This window comes from Rutidosis leptorrhynchoides, chromosome 6 (genome assembly GCF_046630445.1).
Source record: "Rutidosis leptorrhynchoides isolate AG116_Rl617_1_P2 chromosome 6, CSIRO_AGI_Rlap_v1, whole genome shotgun sequence".
Lineage (NCBI taxonomy): Eukaryota > Viridiplantae > Streptophyta > Magnoliopsida > Asterales > Asteraceae > Rutidosis > Rutidosis leptorrhynchoides.
The window spans coordinates 321,562,213-321,576,251 of NC_092338.1; positions in this window are offsets into that span (position 1 = coordinate 321,562,213).

Consider the following 14,039-nt stretch of genomic DNA (forward strand, 5'->3'; position numbering starts at 1 on the left):
CCCAAATATTTTTCGAAACGAGACCTTGAAAGCCTTCAATTTTTCCTTTTTTTGATTTTAACCGTTTTAAATTTCATTCATATTATTCCTTTTGTGTTTGCATGACTTAGCATGGAACATATTGTTTCAAGGCCTAATATTTCACTCACAATGTAATGATGTATAACGCATATAGATTTGAATCTAACGTCACTTCATTAAACACGCTTTTTTAAATCATTAATATGCGTCGCCAGATGGAGTACCATTTGGCGGCGCATAACCTTTGGTTTCAGATTGTGCTAAAATTCTCGATATCACCCTAAAACGACCCTCACAAAAATACTCCTGGATAGTGTCTTGACATTCGAGGTCGTTAGGATGCCGAAAAAAGACATTTTACTAATTTTTAATGTTCTATTTAAACGTATTCAATTTATATCTTTTTATTAGTTTTTTGTATGCATGACTTAGCATGGTATATTTATCGTTTAAGGCATATTATTTCACTCGCAAAGTAATTATGTATAACGGGTATAAATTTTAATCTAATGTCACTTCGTTAAACAGGTTTTTTAAATCATTAGTATGCGCCACCAGATGGAGTACCATTTGGCGGCGCATAACCTTCGATTTAAGATTGTGCTGAAATTCTCAAGATCACCCTAAAACGGCTGAACGAGCAAGACTCTCTGAACGTGCTTGCCATTCTAGGTCATATAGATTCCGAAAAAGTCATCTTTCCTCACAAAATTGCACCATACACCAAACAACACCGACCGTTCGTGGTGCTTGGTGGTTTGTGTCTTTGGCCAAAATGTTCGATCTATCGTATCTTTTGACTCGTAGCTCCTATTTTGTCACCGTTTATTTTCAAATCGTGTATTTTTTCAGGATCTATCCGTTGATAAACTGCCGTAGGTGGTTTGTCCCAAATATTTATCGAAACAAGACCTCGAAAGCCTTCAATATTGCCTTTTTCGATTTTGACCGATTTGAATTTCATTCATATTATTCCTTTTGTGTATGCATGATTTAGCATGGCACATATTTTTTTAAGGCCTATTATTTCACACAGAATGTAATTATGTATAACACATATAGATTTGAATCTAACGTCACTTCATTAAACAAACTTTTTTAAATCATTAATATGTGCCACCAGATGGAGCACCATTTGGCCCCGCTTAACCTTCGGTTTCAGATAGTGCAAAATTCGCGAGATGACCCTAAAATGACTCTAACATAAAGACTCCTGGATAGTTTCTTGACATTCGAGGTCGTTAGGATGCCGAAAAAGACATTTTACTAATTTTTAATGTTCTCATTGAACGTTTTCAGTTTATATCTTATTATTAGTTTTTTGTAGGCATGACTTAGCACGGTATATTTATCATTTTAAGACATATTATTTCAATCTCAATGTAATTATGTATAACGGGTATAAATTTAAATCTAATGTCACTTCATGAAACACGTTTTTTTAAATCATTAGTATGCGCCGCCAGATGGAGTGCCATTTGGCGGCGCATAACCTTCGGTTTAAGATTGTGCTAAAATTCTCAAGATCACCCTAAAACGGCTGAACGATCAAGACTATCTGAACGGGCTTTCCATTCGAGGTCGTCTAGATTCCGAAAAACACATCTTTCCTCACAAAATCGCACCACACACCAAACACCACCGACGGTTCGTGGTGCTTGGCGTTTTATGTCTTTGGCCAAAATGTTCGATGTATCGTATCTTTTGACTTGTAGCTCCGATTTAATCACTGTTTTTTTTAAATCGTGTATTTTTTTGGGATCTATCCATTGGCTAACTACCGTAGGAGATTTGTCCCAAATATTTTTCGAAACGAGACCTTGAAAGCCTTCAATTTTTCCTTTTTTCGATTTTGACCGTTTTAAGGCCTAATTTTCACTCGCAATGTAATGATGTATAACACATATAGATTTGAATCTAACGTCATTTCATTAAACACGCTTTTTTAAATCATTAATATGCGTCGCCAGATGGAGTACCATTTGGCGGCGCATAACCTTCGGTTTCAGATTGTGCTGAAATTCTCGATAACACCCTAAAACAACCCTAACATAAAGACCCCTGGTTAGTTTCTTGACATTCGAAGTAGTTAGGATGCCGAAAAAAGACATTTTACTAATTTTTAATGTTCTATTTGAACGTATTCAATTTATATCTTTTTATTAGTTTTTTGTATGCAAGACTTAGCATGGTATATTTATTGTTTTAAGGCATATTAATTCACTCGCAAAGTAATTATGTATAACGGATATAAATTTGAATCTAATGTCACTTCATTAAACACGTTTTTTTAAATCATTAATATACGCCGCCAGATGGAGTGCCATTTGGCGGCGCATAACCTTTGATTTAAGATTGTGCTGAAATTCTCAAGATCACCCTAAAATGGCCGAACGAGCAAGACTCTCTGAACGGGCTTGCCATTCGAGGTCGTCTAGATTCCGAAAAACACATCTTTCCTCGCAAAATCGCACCACGCACCAAACACCACCGACGGTTCGTGGTACTTGTTGTTTTGTGTCTTTGGCCAAAATGTTCGATGTATTGTATCTTTTGACTTGTAGCTCCGATTTAGTCATCGTTTTTTTCAAATCTTGTATTTTTTCGGGATCTATCCGTTGGCAACCTGCGGTAGGCGGTTTATCCCAATTGTTTTTCAAAACAAGACCTCGAAGGCCTTCAATTTTTCCTTTTTTGGATTTTAACCGTTTTAAATTTCATTCATATTATTCGTTTTGTATATGCATGACTTTGCATGGCACATATTGTTTTAAGGCATATTATTTCACTCGCAATGTAATTATGTATAACGCATATAGATTTGAATCTAACGTCACTTCATTAAACACGCTTTTTTAAATCATTAATATGCTTCGCCAGATGGAGTACCATTTGGCGGCGCATAACCTTCGGTTTCAGATTGTGCTAAAATTCTCGATATCACCCTAAAACAACCCTAACATAAAGACTCCTTGATAGTGTCTTGACATTCGAGGTCGTTAGGAACCGAAAAAAGACATTTTACTAATTTTTAATGTTCTATTTGAACGTATTCAATTTATATCTTTTTATTAGTTTTTTATATGCATGACTTAGCATGGTATATTTATCGTTTTAAGGCCTATTATTTCACTCGCAAAGTAATTATGTATAACGGGTATAAATTTGAATCTAATCTCACTTCATTAAACAGGTTTTTTTAAATCATTAGTATGCGCCGCCAGATGGAGTACCATTTGGCGGCGCATAACCTTCGGTTTAAGATTGTGCTGAAATTCTCAAGATCATCCTAAAACGACCGAACGAGCAAGACTCTCTGAACGTGCTTGCCATTATAGGTCGTATAGATTCCAAAAAGGTCATCTTTCCTCACAAAATCGCACTACACACCAAACAACACTGACGGTTCGGGGTGCTTGGTGGTTTGTGTGTTTGGCCAAAATGTTCGATCTATCGTATCTTTTGACTCATAGCTCCAATTTAGTCACCGTTTTTTTTTTCAAATCGTGTATTTTTTCAGGATCTATGCGTTGGCAAACTTCCGTAGGCGGTTTGTCCCAAATATTTATTGAAACGAGACCTCGAAAGCCTTCAATTTTTCCTTTTTTCGATTTTGACCGATTTGAATTTCATTCATATTATTCCTTTTGTGTATGCATGATTTAGCATGGCACATATTTTTTAAGGCATATTATTTCACACAGAATGTAATTATGTATAACGCATATAGATTTGAATCTAACGTCACTTCATTAAACAAGCTTTTTTAAATCATTAATATGCGCCGCCAGATGGAGTACCATTTTGCCCCGCTTAACCTTCGGTTTCAGATTGTGCTAAAATTCGCGAGATGACCCTAAAACGACCCTAACATAAAGACTCCTGGATAGTGTCTTGACATTCGAGATCGTTAGGATGCCGAAAAAGACATTTTACTAATTTTTAATGTTCTCATTGAACGTTTTCAATTTATAACTTATTATTAGTTATTTGTATGCATGACTTAGCACAGTATATTTATCGTTTTAAGACATATTATTTCAATCGCAATGTAATTATGTATAATGGGTATAAATTTGAATCTAATGTCACTTCATTAAACACGTTTTTTTAAATCATTAGTATGCACCGCCAGATGGAGTGCCATTTGGCGGCGCATAACTTTCGATTTAAGATTGTGCTGAAATTCTCAAGATCGCCCTAAAACGGCCGAACGAGCAAGACTCTCTGAATGTGCTTGCCATTCTAAGTCATCTAGATTCCGAAAAACACATCTTTCCTCGCAAAATCGCACCACGCACCAAAAAACCAACGACGGTTCGTGGTGCTTGGTGTTTTGTGTCTTTGGCCAAAATGTTCGATGTATCGTATCTTTTGACTTGTAGCTCCGATTTAATCACTGTTTTTTTTTTCAAATCGTGTATTTCTTTGGGATCTATCTGTTGGCTAACTTCCGTAGGTGATTTGTCCCAAATATTTTTCGAAACGAGACCTCGAAAGCCTTCAATTTTTCCTTTTTTCGATTTTGACCGTTTTAAATTTCATTCATATTATTCCTTTTGTGTATGCATGACTTAGCATGACACATATTGTTTTAAGGCCTAATATTTCACTCGAAATGTAATGATGTATAACGCATATAGATTTGAATCTAACGTCATTTCATTAAACACGCTTTTTTAAATCATTAATATGCGTCGCCAGATGGAGTACCATTTGGCGGTGCATAACCTTCGGTTTCAGATTGTGCTGAAGTTCTCGATATCACCCGAAAACAACCCTAACATAAAGACTCCTGGATAGTGTCTTGACATTCAAAGTAGTTAGGTTGCCGAAAAAAGAAATTTTACTAATTTTTAATGTTCTATTTGAACGTACTCAATTTATATCTTTTTATTAGTTTTTTATATGCATGACTTAGCATGGTATATTTATCGTTTTAAGGCATATTATTTCACTCGCAAAGTAATTATGTATAACGGGTATAAATTTGAATCTAATGTCAATTCATTAAACACGTTTTTTTAAATCATTAATATGCGCCGCCAGATGGAGTCCCATTTGGCTGCGAATAACCTTCGGTTTAAGATTGTGCTGAAATTCTCAAGATCACCCTAAAACGGCCGAACGAGCAAGACTCTCTGAAAGGGCTTGCCATTCGAGGTCATCTAGATTCCGAAATACACATCTTTCCTCGCAAAATCGCACCACGCACCAAACACCACCGACGGTTTGTGATGCTTGTTGTTTTGTGTCTTTGGCCAAAATGTTCGATGTATCGTATCTTTTGACTTGTAGTTCCGATTTAGTCATCATTTTTTTTCAAATCGTGTACTTTTTCGGGATCTATCCGTTGGTAAACTGCGGTAGGCAGTTTGTCCCAAATATTTTTTGAAACGAGACCTCGAAGGCCTTCAATTTTTCCTTTTTTCGATTTTGACCGTTTTAAATTTCATTCATATTATTTGTTTTGTGTATGCATGACTTAGCATGGCACATATTGTTTTAAGGCATATTATTTCACTCGCAATGTAATTATGTATAACGCATATATATTTGAATCTAACGTCACTTCATTAAACACGCTTTTTTAAATCATTAATATGCTTCGCCAGATGGAGTACCATTTAGCGGCGCATAACCTTCAGTTTCAGATTGTGTTAAAATTCTCGATATATGTAGTGACCCGAACTTTTCCATGTTTATATATATTAATTGAGATTGATATTTACATGATTAAATGTTTCCAACATGTTAAGCAATAAAACTTGTTAAGACTTGATTAATTGAAATATGTTTCATATAGACAATTGACCACCCAAGTTGACCGGTGATTCACGAACGTTAAAACTTATAAAAACTATATGATGACATATATATGGATATATATATATATATATATAGTTAACATGATACTATGATAAGTAAACATATCATTAAGTATATTAACAATGAACTACATATGTAAAAACAAGACTACTAACTTAATGATTTTTAAACGAGACATATATGTAACGATTATCGTTGTAAAGACATTTAATGTATATATATCATATTAAGATATATTCATACATGATAATATCATGATAATATAATAATTTAAAATCTCATTTTATATTATAAACATTGGGTTAACAACATTTAACAAGATCGTTAACCTAAAGGTTTCAAAACAACACTTACATGTAACGACTAACGATGACTTAACGACTCAGTTAAAATGTATATACATGTAGTGTTTTAATATGTATTTATACACTTTTGAAAGACTTCAATACACTTATCAAAATACTTATACTTAACAAAAATGCTTACAATTACATCCTCGTTCAGTTTCATCAACAATTCTACTCGTATGCACCCGTATTCGTACTCGTACAATACAGAGCTTTTAGATGTATGTACTATTGGTATATACACTCCAATGATCAGCTCTTAGCAGCCCATGTGAGTCACCTAACACATGTGGGAACCATCATTTGGCAACTAGCATGAAATATCTCATAAAATTACAATAATATGAGTAATCATTCATGACTTATTTACATGAAAACAAAATTACATATCCTTTATATCTAATCCATACACCAACGACCAAAAACACCTACAAACACTTTTATTCTTCAATTTTCTTCATCTAATTGATCTCTCTCAAGTTCTATCTTCAAGTTCTAAGTGTTCTTCATAAATTCTACAAGTTCTAGTTACATAAAATCAAGAATACTTTCAAGTTTGCTAGCTCACTTCCAATCTTGTAAGGTGATCATCCAACCTCAAGAAATCTTTATTTCTTACAGTAGGTTATCATTCTAATACAAGGTAATAATCATATTCAAACTTTGGTTCAATTTCTATAACTATAACAATCTTATTTCAAGTGATGATCTTACTTGAACTTGTTTTCGTGTCATGATTCTGCTTCAAGAACTTCGAGCCATCCAAGGATCCGTTGAAGCTAGATCTATTTTTCTATTTTACAGTAGGTTTATCCAAGGAACTTAAGGTAGTAATGATGTTCATAACATCATTCGATTCATACATATAAAGCTATCTTATTCGAAGGTTTAAACTTGTAATCACTAGAACATAGTTTAGTTAATTCTAAACTTGTTCGCAAACAAAAGTTAATCCTTCTAACTTGAATTTTAAAATCAACTAAACACATTTTCTATATCTATATGATATGCTAACTTAATGATTTAAAACCTAAAAACACGAAAAACACCGTAAAACCGGATTTACGCCGTCGTAGTAACACCGCGGGCTGTTTTGGGTTAGTTATTTAAAAACTATGATAAACTTTGATTTAAAAGTTTTTATTCTGAGAAAATGATTTTTATTATGAACATGAAACTATATCCAAAAATTATGGTTAAACTCAAAGTGGAAGTATGTTTTCTAAAATGGTCATCTAGACGTCGTTCTTTCGACTGAAATGACTACCCTTACAAAAACGACTTGTAACTTATTTTTCTGACTATAAACCTATACTTTTTCTGTTTAGATTCATAAAATAGAGTTCAATATGAAACCATAGCAATTTGATTCACTCAAAACGGATTTAAAATGAAGAAGTTATGGGTAAAACAAGATTGGATAATTTTTCTCATTTTAGCTACGTGAAAATTGGTAACAAATCTATTCCAACCATAACTTAATCAACTTGTATTATATATTATGTAATCTTGAGATACCATAGACACGTATACAATGTTTTGACCTATCATGTCGACACATCTATATATATTTCGGAACAACCATAGACACTCTATATGTGAATGTTGGAGTTAGCTATACAGGGTTGAGGTTGATTCCAAAATAAATATAGTTTGAGTTGTGATCAATACTGAGATACGTATACACTGGGTCGTGGATTGATTCAAGATAATATTTATCGATTTATTTCTGTACATCTATCTGTGGACAACTAGTTGTAGGTTACTAACGAGGACGGCTGACTTAATAAACTTAAAACATCAAAATATATTAAAAGTGTTATAAATATATTTTGAACATACTTTGATATATATGTATATATTGTTATAGGTTCGTGAATCAACCAGTGGCCAAGTCTTACTTCCCGACGAAGTAAAAATCTGTGAAAGTGAGTTATAGTCCCACTTTTAAAATATAATATTTTTGGGATGAGAATACATGCAGGTTTTATAAATGATTTACAAAATAGACAAAAGTACGTGAAACTACATTCTATGGTTGAATTATCGAAATCGAATATGCCCCTTTTTATTAAGTCTGGTAATCTAAGAATTAGGGAACAGACACCCTAATTGACGCGAATCCTAAAGATAGATCTATTGGGCCTAACAAACCCCATCCAAAGTACCGGATGCTTTAGTACTTCGAAATTTATATCATATCCGAAAGGTGTCCCGGAATGATGGGGATATTCTTATATATGCATCTTGTTAATGTCGGTTACCAGGTGTTCACCATATGAATGACTTTTATCTCTATGTATGGGATGTGTATTGAAATATGAAATCTTGTAGTCTATTATTATGATTTGATATATATAGGTTAAACCTATAACTCACCAACATTTTTATTGACGTTTTAAGTATGTTTATTCTCAGGTGATTATTAAGAGCTTTCGCTGTCGCATACTTAAATAAGGACGAGATTTGGAGTCCATGCTTGTATGATATTGTGTAAAAACTGCATTCAAGAAACTTATTTTGTTGTAACATATTTGTATTGTAAACCATTATGTAATGGTCGTATGTAAACAGGATATTTTAGATTATCATTATTTGATAATCTACGTAAAGCTTTTTAAACCTTTATTGATGAAATAAAGGTTATGGTTTGTTTTAAAATGAATGCAGTCTTTGAAAAACGTCTCATATAGAGGTCAAAACCTCGCAACGAAATCAATTAATATGGAACGTTTTTAATCAATAAGAACGGGACATTTCAGTTGGTATCCGAGCATTGGTCTTAGAGAACCAGAATTTTGCATTAGTGTGTCTTATCGAGTTTATTAGGATGCATTAGTGAGTCTGGACTTCGACCGTGTTTACTTGAAAAATGATTGCTTAACAAATTTTGTTGGAAACTATATATTTTTAACATGTTAATATTATGTGATATATTAATCTCTTAATGCGTTTGATATTATGTGATAGATGTCTACCTCTAGAACAAGTCTCATTGACTCACCTAATAATAATGAAGAGTCAAATGTAAATTGGAATGATTCGTGGACTGATTCACAAGTTCCCGAAGAGGAACCGGAAGAAGAGTCGGAACCGGAAGAAGAATCGGAACCGGAAGAAGAATCGGAACCGGGTGAAGAAATAGAACCGGTGGGGGAAATAATAAAACGGTTAAGTAAAATAAAATCCTCAACCAACCGACCAAGGTTAATTATGGTCAATGGTGTTTCCGCCAAGGAAGCAAAATATTGGGAGGATTACCAATTCTCCGATGAATCGGATTACGACGAGAATTCCGATGATGTTATAGAAATTACCCCAACTGAATTTAAAAAGGCAAAAGAAAATAATAAGGGAAAGGGCATAAAAATAGAGAAATCTAATTCCAACCCCGATGAACTTTATATGTATCGTCAACCCCCGAAGTCCTTAAGTTGTAACAATGACCCGGGAACCTCTAAACCACCAGGTTTTTCTAAATCAATGTGGAAAACGACGGCTCGTATTAGGGGAACATCATATATCCCTAGAAACTTGGCAAAACGAACCAAAACCGAAGAAGAAAAAACAAGCGAGTCGGAATAAGATAGTTGTATTCGTGTGGTGTAATATATGTAATATAGTGTGCTTATGCTTTATGATATATGTAAAAATTGCTTGTATTAATAAGTATTTTTTTTTATGAATCTAACTCTTGTCTATTTTACAGTATAAAAACACAAAATGGATAGACAACCCAATATTTTAAGAGACCTACCCGGAGACATGATTGATGAAATCTTGTCTAGAGTCGGTCAGAATTCTTCGGCACAACTATTTAAGGCGAGATCAGTTTGTAAGACATTCGAAGAACGTTCCAAGAATGCCTTGGTTTATAAGAGGCTTTTGTTCGAAAGATGGGGGATATCACATTGGGAAATCCATAAGTTACGATGTGTTTACTTTGATGCATATATTGCGGGGAACCCAAATGCTATTTTACGCAATGAGTTAAGAAATTATTTTGACTCAATATATCCGAATATTGGACTTCGTGATTTAGAAAAAGTGGCTAACATGCAACATAAAGAAGCATGTTATGCTTACGGATTAGTAATGTTCGCTTCTCACCAAAGTGAGAACAAGAACATCGGGCTACAACTATTAAACAAAACGTTCCCACAAGTGACGGAGTCGGTAATTGGGGTAAGAAATGAGGTTTTTAGATTGTTACGGGACTGTTGGACATTACGTAACCCTCGTCCCTTTGACGACATTACAACACGCTGTCTTATCAACGGCCATAACGGTTATGTTCCACAAGACCAAGGATGGGAAGTAGTCCTAGTAAAATCAGAATGCATGACTTGTTTCTGGACGTATGAATTACGTGTCTTTATTGCCTTTGCTGAACGACTTGTGTACTAGCTAGAATTATCTTCACAACCATCTTGTATCAAATTTATTGTGTGCTATATTTCATGCTATATGTAAAATAAGCGGTATTGTAAGTTTGTAAAATATTGTGTAAAAGTTTGAACGCGAAATATAATTATAATCAGTTTTTCATATAAAATTGTAGTAGTTGAATTGTATATTAGCTACTAAGTATGATAGGTACTACCCGAATTTAAACTTATAAAACGCTAATATGAAGAAAAAGCTTTTATAAATGAGTTCATATTATGCTACGAAATACTATTAACTACTCTTAATATTCTGTATGATTAACTTGTTCCATTTGACTATTTTGAAGGAAATGGCACCGACTACTCGACACACCGTGAATATGAATGAAGAGGAATTCCGTACTTTTCTAGCTTCAAACATAGCCGCAGTACAGGCTGCGCTACATACCAACAATAACCTTGGATCTAGCATTACAGGAAATCGTGTAGGATGCACCTACAAAGAATTCACTGCCTGCAAACCTTTGGAATTTGATGGAACTGAAGGACCGATCGGATTGAAACGGTCGACCGAGAAGGTCGAATCGGTGTTTGCCATAAGTAAGTGTACTGAAGAGGACAAAGTGAAGTACGCTACGCATACCTTCACAGGTTCTGCGTTAACATGGTGGAATACCTATCTAGAGCAAGTGGGACAAGACGATGCGTACGCACTACCGTGGTCAGCATTCAATCACTTGATGAACGAGAAGTACCGTCCCAGAACCGAGGTAAATAAGCTCAAGACAGAACTTAGAGGGTTACGAACGCAAGGATTTGATATTACCACGTACGAAAGACAATTCACAGAATTGTGCCTATTGTGTCCGGGAGCATTCGAAGATGAGGAAGAGAAGATCGACGCGTTTGTGAAAGGATTACCGGAAAGAATCTAAGAAGATATAAGTTCACACGAGCCCGCCTGCATACAACATGCATGTAGAATGGCTCACAAACTAGTGAACCAGATTGAAGAAAGAATTAAAGAACAGACTGCTGAAGAGGCCAATGTGAAGCAAGTCAAAAGAAAGTGGGAGGAAAACGGTGATAAGAATCACCAATAAAACAACAACAGCAATTACAACAATAATCGCAACAATTATCCCAATAATCGCAACATCAATCGCAACTACAACAAACGGCCCAACAACAACAACAACAACAACAACAACAACAACAGCAGCAACTACAACAATCATCCCAACAACAATAATAACCGCAACAACAACAACAATCAGAAGCAGCTATGCCAAAGGTGTGAAAAGTATCACTCGGGGTTCTGCACCAAATTTTGCAACAAGTGTAAAAGAAATGGTCATAGCGCGACGAAGTGTGAGGTCTACGGACCAGGGGTTAATAGAACGAAAGGAACAAATGGTGTCGAAATGAGTAATGGCGGAGCAAGTAGTGTCGGAGCAAGTTATGTCAATGTAGTTTGTTATAAATGTGGAAAACCGGGCCACATTATTATAAATTGCCCGAACCAGGAGAACACGAATGGATAAAGCTGCGGAAGAGTTTTCAATATTAATGCGGCAGAGGCACAAGAAGACCCGGAGCTTGTTACGGGTACATTTCTTATTGACAATAAATCTGCTTACGTTTTATTTGATTCGGGTGCGGATAGAAGCTATAAGAGTAGAGATTTTTGTGCTAAATTAAGTTGTCCATTGACGCCTTTGGATAGTAAATTTTTACTCGAATTAGCAAATGGTAAATTAATTTCAGCAGATAATATATGTCGGAATCGAGGAATTAAACTGGTTAGCGAAACATTTAAGATTGATTTGATACCAGTAGAGTTAGGGAGTTTTGATGTGATAATCGGTATGGACTGGTTGAAAGAAGTGAAAGCAGTGATCGTTTGTTACAAAAATGCAATTTGCATTATACGAGAAAAAGAAAAACCCTTAATGGTGTACGGAGAAAAGGGCAACACGAAGCTACATCTTATTAGTAATTTGAAGGCACAAAAACTAATAAGAAAAGGTTGCTATGTTGTTCTAGCACACGTCGAGAAAGTACAAACTAAAGAAAAGAGCATCAATGATGTTCCCATTGCAAAAGAATTTCCCGATGTATTTCCGAAAGAATTACCGGGATTACCCCCACATCGATCCGTTGAATTTCAAATAGATCTTGTACCAGGAGCTGCACCAATAGCTCGTGCTCCTTACAGACTCGCACCTAGCGAGATGAAAGAACTGCAAAGCTAATTACAAGAACTTTTAGAGCATGGTTTCATTCGACCAAGCGCATCACAGTGGGGAGCTCCTGTTTTGTTTGTCAAGAAGAAAGATGGTACATTCAGGTTGTGTATCGACTACCGAGAGTTGAACAAACTTACCATCAAGAACCGCTACCCACTACCGAGAATCTACGACTTATTTGATCAACTACAAGGCTCGTCTGTTTATTCAAAGATTGACTTACGTTCTGGGTATCATCAAATGTGAAAGAAAATGATATTCCAAAGACTGCTTTCAGAACACTTTACGGTCATTATGAGTTTATGGTCATGCCGTTTGGTTTAACTAATGCACCAGCTGTGTTCATGGACCTTATGAATCGAGTGTGTGGACCATACCTTGACAAGTTTGTCATTGTTTTCATTGATGACATACTTATTTACTCAAAGAATGACCAAGAACACGGTGAACATTTGAGAAAGGTGTTAGAAGTATTGAGGAAGGAAGAATTGTACGCTAAGTTTTCAAAGTGTGCATTTTGGTTGGAAGAAGTTCAATTCCTCGGTCACATAGTGAACAAATAAGGTATTAAGGTGGATCCGGCAAAGATAGAAACTGTTGAAAAGTGGGAAACCCCGAAAACTCCGAAACACATACGCCAGTTTTTAGGACTAGCTGGTTACTACAGAAGGTTCATCCAAGACTTTTCCAGAATAGCAAAACCCTTGACTGCATTAACGCATAAAGGGAAGAAATTTGAATGGAATGATGAACAAGAGAAAGCGTTTCAGTTATTGAAGAAAAAGCTAACTACGGCACCTATATTGTCATTGCCTGAAGGGAATGATGATTTTGTGATTTATTGTGACGCATCAAAGCAAGGTCTCGGTTGTGTATTAATGCAACGAACGAAGGTGATTGCTTATGCGTCTAGACAATTGAAGATTCACGAACAAAATTATACGACGCATGATTTGGAATTAGGCGCGGTTGTTTTTACATTAAAGACTTGGAGGCACTACTTATATGGGGTCAAAAGTATTATATATACCGACCATAAAAGTCTTCAACACATATTTAATCAGAAACAACTGAATATGAGGCAGCGTAGGTGGATTGAATTATTAAATGATTACGACTTTGAGATTCGTTACCACCCGGAGAAGGCAAATGTGGTAGCCGATGCCTTGAGCAGGAAGGACAGAGAACCCATTCGAGTAAAATCT